Genomic DNA, 12,237 nt, shown 5'->3' with positions numbered 1-12,237 from the left:
AAAATTTGAGAATTTGCTATTCATATTTTAAGCCTCCTAGTGTCCAAAAAAATGAAAATGAGGTTGAAATAATGATGGAAACATAAAGTAGACATATGGTCTATGTTAGTTATTCACTATTTTGAGTGGTAAGATTATTTGTCTCACAAGCAGAAAATTTAACATTTTGCAAATCGCAAAATTTTCCATTTTTTCACGATATTTTGGTATTTTTCACAAAAAAACACAGACTGTATCGACGAAAATTTACCACTAACTTGAAGTACAATGTGTCACGAAAAAACAATCTCAAAATCACTGGGATAAGTAAAAGCAAAAAAAAGTTATCCCCACTTAAGTGAGACATGTCAGAATTGAAAAAAAGGGCTCTGTCAGGAAGGCAAAAACAGGCTCTGTCAGGAAGGGGTTAATAGGCAGTGATTACAATGGTTTTTAAACTGTTTTTAATAAAAAAAATCATTAAAATATGTTCACATAAAGTTCTTTACAGCAGCGTGTAATCCGGCAATTTATCGGTCAGTTTTCCATATACAGTTCAATTGAAACGCAAATTTCTATATAACGTTCATCAGAAACCCAACGCGTTTCATCTGTTAGACTTCATCAGGGGTATATACAATATCGACATTGTGGATGGTAATTTATACAGCGTTTTATTGGATCCGAAGAATGTCGGTTCTCACGGACTCTTTATAGCCTGGAGAGAATTTTACTGGTATCGAACACTGTGGTTTAGATTGGCGAAAGATCGCATAGACCAGAGTGCGGATCATTAGATGGCCCAATTCAGTTACCAAAGAGCAATCAGAAATAAGGGTCAAGCTAATATGCTCCTCCAGTGCTGCTGGCAAGTATATACACAAATATATATATATACACACACACATACACACAAAACGCCTCAGCAGTAATACAAATGTTCACAAGATGTGTTATAAAACATATATCTATGTTATTTGTCTACTAGCTGAAGTTCCTACTGTTACCTTCATGATAAGTTATCAATGAATTACATGTAACTGTCAACATTTTTTAAACCACTATTAGCTTAGCAGTTCTTCCAATGCTGACGGCAGACACCTTTATCACAACTTTCACTTTTGGACTTAACATCCAGTCCATCACCCCCACCCATTTGGGACCAATATTCTATTTAAATGTTACCCCCCCATCTTGCACCACATCTACCCCCTCCTGCCCAAATAATACTACTGCGGTCACCTACAGGAAACATAGGTCCCAGGTTAGGGACCTATGCAATATAGAGGTCCCTAAGAGACACTCTTACATAGTCTGTTGACTGACATCTCTCTTACATAGTCTGTTGACTGACATCTCTCTTACATAGTCTGTTGACTGACATCTCTCTTACATAGTCTGTTGACTGACATCTTACAACTAACATCAATAAGTATTCACACCATACTATTTTCTAGATATTTGCTGCACATTAAAGGTGAGCGCTTTGTATGAATCACTATTTACAGCTCTTCCAACACACCCATGAGGTGGCTGCCATGTGTCGTTTTTGTTTTTGGGGTGTCGCCAGTAGCCCTAATCCCCAGATTTTCCTTCTGCTCAGTTCTATAATAGGACGCCACGTGGGATTTGAGGTGGAGCTGCAGCTAATAACTGCTGCATCAGGTTACCCCTTTTATTATGACCTTACTGAACGACGCATCTTCTTCTGCAGGTTTTTGGAGGTGGTCTCACTTTTTCAGTTTTTTTGATGCTGTTAGTAAAAGCCGGATTGAGTCTAAATCGCTTATTACTTCCATACTCTTCTTGGCGTCTTCTTTTCCCAATTTTTGGAAAAGGTGTGAACTCTCCATCCTCCAGGCACTGTAAGAGATGTGGCCTCATTAATGGATAGTTGTATCTGCAGATGGGTACGTCCCCGGTGAAGAGAAGTTCCACAGCATTCGCTATAGAAAATACACCACAGTCGCCTGAGCCTGGGTCCTGTTTCTCCACATCCAGGAGTTTGATGTTCTTCAGGGTGTCCTTTGGAACGACAGCCCCATAGAGATCTTTCAGTTGTCTGCTTCCAGAACGGGTAAGCCGCCATGCAGAACTGTCTGCAACTTCTATCTGTCCATTGCGAAAACAAGACACGAAGCAGTGCCTGTCATCCATATCTGGGTGTAGCTGTACTGCAAGCCCAGAGACGGCATCAAAGGAGCCATTTGCACCTTTTTCTATTGATTGCAATCCTTGTACATCAAATTGCTTGCGCAATATTTGCTGAGCAGCTTCAACAATGCCTAAGGACAGACCGTCGCCCTGCAGAATGTCACTTTTGTCTTCCTGTGTCAGCTCAATATGATTGGGCCACATGTTCTTTGAATGTTCAGGAATGTACTTCGATGTCAAGAAACAATAAATGGCGTTTATACAGCTACGCCACATTTTCTGTAAATGTTCAAGAATAAACTTGAATATAAAGCAATGAGAAAACACGTGTAAACAGCTACAAATGGTTATAGCTAGCAACACCGCTCACTCTCATCCAATGAGTGATTGTCCTGTCCCCAAGCAGGGCCTTTTCTTTCACACCTGCTGTGACATCACAAAGGCTGTCTGTGACATCATCAGCCTCACTCTGGCTGCTTTTCCCCAATGCATGTCCTCCAGCTGCTGGAGAACTACACATCCCAGCATATTCTGACATAGTTTTGCTATTAAGGCATGTGAAACTCTTGCGGGACATGCTGGGTTGTGTGGTTCGACAAAAGCTGGCGGGTCACATGTTGAATACCTTTGATAGGGGCCAACCCCGTCACAGAGTCAACATCATTACAATATAAAATAGCAACATTTCAGGACATAAACAAAAGGCCTATGCTGCCGCCAGTATTTAAAGACCAGCAAGTCCTATATATGACTTTGTTCCAGGCTTCAGCATAGATAGTTAAATGATAATAACTGAGGTACTAATTCTGGGCCTAATTCAGATTTGATCACCACTGTGCGAATTTGTCGAGGACTCCAAAACAGTAGAAATAAAGGCCCTTTTTCAGATCTGATTGCAGTACAAACTTGTTTGGAAAATGGGCAAAACCATGTGCACTCTACATGGGGCAGATGTAACATGTGCAGAGAGAGTTAAATTTGGGTAGGGTGTGTTGAAACTGAAATCTACATTGCAGTGTAAAACTAATGCAGCCAGTATTTACCCTGCACAGAAACAAAATAACTCATCCACATCTAACTCTCTCTGTGCATGTTACATCTACCCGACCTGCAGTGCACATGGTTTTGCCCATTTTCCAAACAAATTTGGGTACTTGAGTATTATCTGGGCTCCCGATTTTTTCATTGCATGCCACTACTTAAGGCATGCAATGCAATGCAATTTTTCATTGTAAAGACCTGATTTTTAATTGTATAGTCAACCATGGGTGATTTCATACCCCCACTATCCAACTACGCATGGATTTGATTTTATATAGTGTGGCGAACGCAGCGAGGGGACGCGGATTACTTTACATGCATTCTGCGTGCCCTCGCGGGGCTCGCTGTGCTCGCCACGCTTCGGGCTCGGTGGCTCGCTGCGCTCGCCACACTATATAAAATCAACTCCATGCGTAGTTGGATAGTGGGGGTATGAAATCACCCATGGGTGACTATACAATTAAAAATTGGGTCTTTACAATGAAAAATCGCATTGTATTGCATTGCATGTCTTAACCCCTTCCTGACAGAGCCAGTTTTTGCGTTCCTGACAGAGCCCTTTTTTTCAAATCTGACATGTCTCACTTAAGTGGGGATAACTTTTTTTTGCTTTTACTTATCCCAGTGATTTTGAGATTGTTTTTTCGTGACACATTGTACTTCAAATTAGTGGTAAATTTGGGTCGATACAGTCTGTGTTTTTTTGTGAAAAATACCAAAATATCGTGAAAAAATGGAAAATTTAGCGATTTGCAAAATGTTAAATTTTCTGCTTGTGAGACAAATAATCTTACCACTCAAAATAGTGAATAACTAACATAGACCATATGTCTACTTTATGTTGACATCATTATTTCAACTTCCTTTTAATTTTTTGGGACACTAGGAGGCTTACAATATGAATAGCAAATTCTCAAATTTTCAAGAAAATTTCAAACACTGATTTTTTTAGGGACCAGTTCAGTTCTGATGTGACTTTGAGGGACTTGTATGTGAGACACCCCCATAAATGATGCCATTTCAAAAACTGCACCCCTCACAGTATTCAAAACAGCATTTTGGAAGTTTGTTAACCCTTTAGGTGTTTCACAGGAATTAAAACAAAGTGTAGGTGAAATTTCAAAATTTCTTTTTTTTTGCAGATTTGCAATTTTAATACATTTTTCTAAGGAACACAGTACATTTTACTAGAGAAATGTGACTGAAAATTGATTCCCCCAATTCTTTTGTTTTCATAAATATCCTATATGTGGCCCTAGTGTGCACGGTGACCAAACCACAGGCTTCATAATAGAAGGAGCACCTACTTGATTTTGGAGCCTCCTTTTTATGAGATTATTTTTTAGGCACCATGTAGGTTTCTAGGCACCATAAGATGCTAAAAGTTAGGAACCCCCCCACAAGTGACCCCATTTTGCAAACTACACCCCTCAGGGAATTCATCTAGGGGTATAGTGTACATTTCAAACCCCCAGGGGTTTCACCAATTGTGGTACAACTGGGCAGTGAAAATGAAAAATTATTTTTTTTACACAAAAATACAGTTCTGGCTCCAAATTTGTCATTTTCAGAAGGTATGAAGGAGACAAAGCACCCCAAAATCTGTGCCCCAATTTCTCCCGAGTACGGCAATGCCTCACATGTGACCAAAAAATACCAGTTGGGTGCATTTTTGGATTTTGCAGCTCAGATTCTGGTGGAATTTTGGTGGGTGCTATGTCGCATTAGCAAGACCCCCAAAGCACCAATACAGTGGAACCCCCCCACAAGTGACCCCATTTTGCAAAGTACACCCCTCAGGGAATTCATCTAGGGGTATAGTGTACATTTCAAACCCCCAGGGGTTTCACCAATTTTGATACAAGTGGGCAGTGAAAATGAAAAATTACATTTTTTTACACAAAAATGCAGTTCTGGCTCAAAATTTTTCATTTTCAGAAGGTATGAAGGAGAAAAAGCACCCCAAAATCTGTGCCCCAATTTCTCCCGAGTACGGCAATGCCTCACATGTGACCAAAAAATACCAGTTGGGTGCATGGCAGGACTCAGAAGGGAAGGAGTGATTTTTGGATTTTGCAGCACAGATTCTGGTGGAATGAATGGTGGGTGCTATGTTGCACCAATACAGTGGAACCCCCCCACAAGTCACCCCATTTTGCAAAGTACACCCCTCAGGGAATTCATCTAGGGGTATAGTGTACATTTCAAACCCCCAGGGGTTTCACCAATTTTGATACAAGTGGGCAGTGAAAATGAAAAATTACATTTTTTTACACAAAAATGCAGTTCTGGCTCAAAATTTTTCATTTTCAGAAGGTATGAAGGAGAAAAAGCACCCCAAAATATGTGCCCCAATTTCTCCCGAGTACGGAAATGCCTCACATGTGACCAAAAAATACCAGTTGGGTGCATGGCAGGACTCAGAACGGAAGGAGTGATTTTTGGATTTTGCGGCTCAGATTCTGGTGGAATTTTGGTGGGTGCTATGTCGCATTAGCAAGACCCCCCAAGCACCAATACAGTGGAACCCCCCCACAAGTCACCCCATTTTGAAAACTACACCCCTCAGGGAATTCATCTAGGGGTATAGTGTACATTTCAAACCCCCAGGGGTTTCACCAATTTTGATACAAGTGGGCAGTGAAAATGAAAAATTACATTTTTTACACAAAAATGCAGTTCTGGCTCGAAATTTTTCATTTTCAGAAGGTATGAAGGAGAAAAAGCACCCCAAAATCTGTGCCCCAATTTCTCCCGAGTATGGCAATGCCTCACATGTGACCAAAAAATACCAGTTGGGTGCATGGCAGGACTCAGAACGGAAGGAGTGATTTTTGGATTTTGCAGCTCAGATTCTGGTGGAATTTTGGTGGGTGCTATGTCGCATTAGCAAGACCCCCCAAGCACCAATACAGTGGAACCCCCCCACAAGTCACCCCATTTTGAAAACTACACCCCTCAGGGAATTCATCTAGGGGTATAGTGTACATTTCAAACCCCCAGGGGTTTCACCAATTTTGATACAAGTGGGCAGTGAAAATGAAAAATTACATTTTTTTACACAAAAATGCAGTTCTGGCTCAAAATTTTTCATTTTCAGAAGGTATGAAGGAGAAAAAGCACCCCAAAATCTGTGCCCCAATTTCTCCCGAGTACGGAAATGCCTCACATGTGACCAAAAAATACCAGTTGGGTGCATGGCAGGACTCAGAACGGAAGGAGTGATTTTTGGATTTTGCAGCACAGATTTTGGTGGAATGAATGGTGGGTGCTATGTTGCACCAATACAGTGGAACCCCCCCACAAGTCACCCCATTTTGCAAAGTACACCCCTCAGGGAATTCATCTAGGGGTATAGTGTACATTTCAAACCCCCAGGGGTTTCACCAATTTTGATACAAGTGGGCAGTGAAAATGAAAAATTACATTTTTTTACACAAAAATGCAGTTCTGGCTCAAAATTTTTCATTTTCAGAAGGTATGAAGGAGACAAAGCACCCCAAAATCTGTGCCCCAATTTCTCCCGAGTACGGCAATGCCTCACATGTGACCAAAAAATACCATTTGGGTGCATGGCAGGACTCAGAAGGGAAGGAGTGATTTTTGGATTTTGCAGCTCAGATTCTGGTGGAATTTTGGTGGGTGCTATGTCGCATTAGCAAGACCCCCCAAGCACCAATACAGTGGAACCCCCCCACAAGTGACCCCATTTTGCAAACTACACCCCTCAGGGAATTCATCTAGGGGTATAGTGTACATTTCAAACCCCCAGGGGTTTCACCAATTTTGATACAAGTGGGCAGTGAACATGAAAAATTACATTTTTTACACAAAAATGCAGTTCTGGCTCAAAATTTTTCATTTTCAGAAGGTATGAAGGAGAAAAAGCACCCCAAAATCTGTGCCCCAATTTCTCCCGAGTACGGCAATGCCTCACATGTGACCAAAAAATACCAGTTGGGTGCATGGCAGGACTCAAAAGGGAAGGAGTGATTTTTGGATTTTGCAGCTCAGATTCTGGTGGAATTTTGGTGGGTGCTATGTCGCATTAGCAAGACCCCCCAAGCACCAATACAGTGGAACCCCCCCACAAGTGACCCCATTTTGCAAACTACACCCCTCAGGGAATTCATCTAGGGGTATAGTGTACATTTAAAACCCCCAGGGGTTTCACCAATTTTGATACAAGTGGGCAGTGAAAATGAAAAATTACATTTTTTACACAAAAATGCAGTTCTGGCTCAAAATTTTTCATTTTCAGAAGGTATGAAGGAGAAAAAGCACCCCAAAATCTGTGCCCCAATTTCTCCCGAGTACGGCAATGCCTCACATGTGACCAAAAAATACCAGTTGGGTGCATGGCAGGACTCAGAAGGGAAGGAGTGATTTTTGGATTTTGCAGCACAGATTCTGGTGGAATAAATGGTGGGTGCTATGTTGCACCAATACAGTGGAACCCCCCCACAAGTCACCCCATTTTGCAAACTACACCCCTCAGGGAATTCATCTAGGGGTATAGTGTACATTTCAAACCCCCAGGGGTTTCACCAATTTTGATACAAGTGGGCAGTGAAAATGAAAAATTACATTTTTTTACACAAAAATGCAGTTCTGGCTCAAAATTTTTCATTTTCAGAAGGAATGAAGGAGACAAAGCACCCCAAAATCTGTGCCCCAATTTCTCCCGAGTACGGCAATGCCTCATGTGTGACCAAAAAGTGGCAGGACTCAGAAGGGAAGGAGTGATATTTGGATTTTGCAGCACAAATTCTGGTGGAATGATGGTGGGTGCTATGTCGCATTAGCAAGACCCCCAAAGCACCAATACAGTGGAACCCCCCCACAAGTGACCCCATTTTGCAAACTACACCCCTCAGGGAATTCATCTAGGGGTATAGTGTACATTTCAAACCCCCAGGGGTTTCACCAATTTTGATAAAACTGGGCAGTGAACATGAAAAATTACATTTTTTTACACAAAAATGCAGTTCTGGCTCAAAATTTTTCATTTTCACAAGGAATGAAGGAGACAAAGCACCCCAAAATCTGTGCCCCAATTTCTCCCGAGTACGGCAATGCCTCACATGTGACCAAAAAATACCAGTTGGGTGCATGGCAGGACTCAGAAGGGAAGGAGTGATTTTTGGATTTTGCGGCTCAGATTCTGGTGGAATGAATGGTGGGTGCTATGTGGCATTAGCAAGACCCCCGAAGCACGGTGAAATTATGAACCTAATATTCCATAGATGTGTGGTATATTTTAAAACACTCCTTTATACATAGGCCGGGTTTGTCGGGGCAAGTGTCACACTGGAAAATAGTTTGCTTTCTTATTCCCTTTTTATAGCAAACTTTGCACCTTTTTTGTGTCCTGCCCTTTTTTCCAGTGGAGGGGATTTCATCAGGAAAATGCTGCCCTGGTACAATACGGGGGCCAGTACTAGAAGTACTGGGGCCCTCTGCCTGCTGGTTCCCAAATATTAGGCCCTTTATGACTTCCTCTTGAAAGTGCATAAATGTCCCCCTCTGGCCGGTAGAACGGAATAGCACGTAAGCGTTATACAGTGCCATCTGGATGATATACACGGCCACCTTCTTGTACCAGATTTTTGTTTTCCGCAGGGCACTGTACGGCTTCAGTACCTGATCTGAAAGATCCACTCCGCCCATGTACCTATTGTAATCCAGGATACAATTAGGTTTTGAGGTGTGGGTACTGGTACCTCGTACAGGGACGGAGGTGGTACTGTCTCCGTGAATTGTTGTCAGTATAAGGACATCCCTCTTGTCCTTATATTTGACCAACAACATATTTTCGTTGCATATTCCCCTGCTTTCACCCCTTCTCATTACTTGGGCAATGTGCGTTTTTGGGAGGCCTCTTTGGTTCTTGCGCACAGTACCGCAAGCTGCTGTACCTCTTGAACCAAGGGCCTTAAACAGGGGGATGCTAGTGTAAAAGTTATCCACATAGAGGTGATAACCTTTATCCAGGAAGGGGTGCACTAAATCCCAGACAATTTTCCCACTAACACCTACGAGGGAGGGGGGGCATTCTGGCGGTTGAATTCTTGAATCCTTCCCTTCATAAACCCTAAACCTGTGGGTGTACCCTGAGGTGCTTTCACACAGTTTATACATTTTTATGCCATACCTTGCCCTCTTACTGGGAAGGTACTGGCGGAATTTAACCCTTCCTTTAAAATGTATAAGGGACTCGTCGATACAAATACATTTTTCAGGGATGTACACCTCTTCAAATTTGGCACTGAAATGATCAATGACCGGCCTGACTTTGAATAGCCGGTCAAAGGTGGGATCATCTCTGGGTGGGCACTGTGCATTATCGGTGTAATGTATAAATTTAAGAATTGTCTCAAATCGAGTCCGGGGCATGGCCATACGGTAAAATGGAGTACTGTACAGAACATCTGTACTCCAATATTGCCTAATTTCTGGCTTTTTTACTATGCCCATATGAAACACCAGACCCCAAAACGTCATCATCTCTACTGCATCTACAGGGGTCCACCTAGCAAATGATGACGTGGGGTTTTGAGCAATAAACTGCTGGGCATATAAATTAGTTTGGTCCACCATTAAATTTATAAAATCATCAGAGAAAAATAATTTGAAAAAGTCAATTTCTCTGAGACCTGTGGAATCAAATTGGATTCCTGGCATGGCCAAAAACTCAGGAACCTGGGGCTCAAAATTGTCTGGTGGTGGGGTCCATACTAGATCAATTATTGGGGGGGGAATCTCAGCTGATCTACGGGGGCGTCTTTGAGGGGGTCCCTCATCACCAGAGGAGGAAGAGGAGCTTAAGACGAATCCTTCAAATTCCCCGCTTGCATCACTGCCTGTGTCAGAGTCAGAGGCAAGCATGGCATATGCCTCCTCCACTGAATACATTCTCCTGGATGACTGGGAGGACATTTGGGAGGACATTTGGGATGCCATTTTTATTTTTGTGTTACTGGTAGTGAAATGTTTCAACACGTGTATAGTGTAGGGGGGGGTACAAACTTTATTTCAACCCGGGGGGTATGTAGTGTGTATGTAGTGCAGAAAAAAAAAATACTTTATACCAATAAAAAAAAAAAAAAATGAAGGGGTTAAAAATAAAAAATTGAAGGGGTTAAAAAAAAAAAAAAAGGTCCTGCGCCAAAAATTGAGCACAGATGTTGGTCAGTAACGTCTGTCACTGAACAGCGCTCAAAGGCAACAGGAATCTGATCAAAAAAAAAAAATAATAGATCAACCCTGTGCCGAAAAAGCTGATCAGTGATGTACGTCACTGATCGGCGCACAGTGGCCACAGGACACCCACAAAATCAGTGTGTGTAAAAAAAAAATTAAAAAAAGACCCCACAGCACTCACTAAAAAAAAAAAAAGGTGATCAGTGATGCGACACTGATTACCAGTGAGGGACAGCAGGTGCACAACCTTTGGTGCAACTGACAGTGCAACTGGCAGCAACTGACAGGTATATATATAAAAAAAAAACCTCTGCGCCCCCAAAAAGTTGCTGATCAGCACAGATATACTGATCAGCACAAAAGGGGGGGTAGCAGACACAAAATATACACTCTCTATCACTCTCTGTCACTATCTCTCTCTATCTCTCTATCTCTCACTATCTCTCACTATCTATCACTCTAGGACACTGCAGCAGCAGCACTGACAGTTATATGTATAAAAAAAAACTGCACCCCCAAAAAGGGGGGGTAGCAGACACAAAATATACACTCTCTATCACTCTCTGTCACTATCTCTCTCTATCTCTCTATCTCTCACTATCTATCACTATCTATCACTCTATGACACTGCAGCAGCAGCACTGACAGTTATATATATAAAATAAAACCCCTGCACCCCCAAAAAGGGGGGGTAGCAGACACAAATCTCTCTATCTCTCTACCTCTCACTATCTATCACTATCTATCACTATCTATCACTGTATGACACTGCAGCAGCAGCACTGACAGTTATTTATATATAGAAAACCCCTGCACCCCCAAAAAGGGGGGGTAGCAGACACAAAATATAGCTCTCTCTGTCACTATCTCTCTATCTCTCTCTATCTCTCTCTATCTCTCTCTCTATCTCTCTATCACACTGCAGCAGCAGCAGGAAGTCTCAGGAAGTCAGATCCAGGAAGCGTCCAGCACGCTACAAGCAGTGATAAGGTGATCAGGTAAGGTATTTGCAAGGATCAGGTAAGTATTAGCAAGGATCAGGTCGGTATTCACGGCAGGCAGGCACGGTGACCGTTCTGCACGCTATTCCAGACCGGAATGGCGTCTGCAGCGCAGTCACCGTCAGTTTAAATGTCGCGCCTTGGCTGTGATTGGTCCGTGGGTCCCACGGACCAATCACAGCCTTGGGGGCAGGTGGGGTGAGGGTGGGGTGAGGTGTCATCGTCACCGATGACCCCCTCATGCCCCCTGACGCCCGGCGGTGATTGACACCTGTGTTACCGAGCGTCTGATTCGCTGGTAACACAGGAAAACGCTGTGAATGGCTGTTCACACTGAACAGCCAATCACAGCGATCGCCGACGGGGGGGCGGCATCGCAGCCCCCCCTGGGCATGCAGGGACATGTCTGCTGTCAGGGACAGCAGACATCGTCCCTCTGTCACTGCGTCTCGAGACGCAGTGACAGTTTAAACTCATGACGTACATTTATGCCATGTGTCGGGAAGTACCTCCCGGCCATGACGTAAATGTACGTCAAATGTCGGGAAGGGGTTAAGTAGTGGCATGCGATGCGATACAATGAAAAAATCGAGCGCCCAGATATTACACAAGTACCCAAATTTGTTTGGAAATAAAGGCCAAAATAAGAAAAGGTGAGAGAGTGTGAGTGTGAGGATTGGCAAGTAGTGGGATCCTATCGGACCTGGAGGCACTCGCAGTCCAGCAGCTAATTCTGCTTCTGATTGGTTGCTGGACCGCAAGCACCTATTGGCTAGCGGTCCAGCGGGAGACTTTACACCTTATACAATGCCTTACTGTACCCCCATGTCACCTTGCACCTCCACATCACCCTGCACCC

The 12,237-nt window shown here is 43.0% G+C and overlaps 1 protein-coding gene and 1 long non-coding RNA gene across 2 annotated transcripts in view; one reads left to right on the top strand and one right to left on the bottom strand.

Annotated features, from left to right (window-relative positions):
- The window catches only part of LOC146010233 (uncharacterized), a 13,725-nt gene extending 11,257 nt beyond the window's left edge, over positions 1 to 2,468 (top strand). The window contains exon 3 of the long non-coding RNA XR_014444749.1: positions 1,694 to 2,468. This is a non-coding gene — a long non-coding RNA (uncharacterized LOC146010233). The remainder of the gene's footprint in view (positions 1 to 1,693) is intronic.
- The window catches only part of LOC146010220 (uncharacterized), a 137,929-nt gene that overhangs the window by 32,519 nt on the left and 93,173 nt on the right, over positions 1 to 12,237 (bottom strand). The gene's annotated exons all lie outside the window — the stretch shown is intronic.

Source organism: Crinia signifera, chromosome 6 (genome assembly GCF_055691185.1).
Source record: "Crinia signifera chromosome 6, ASM5569118v1, whole genome shotgun sequence".
NCBI lineage: Eukaryota > Metazoa > Chordata > Amphibia > Anura > Myobatrachidae > Crinia > Crinia signifera.
The sequence above is the reverse complement of the archived record's forward strand: the minus strand, read 5'-3'. Positions and strand labels throughout refer to the sequence as shown.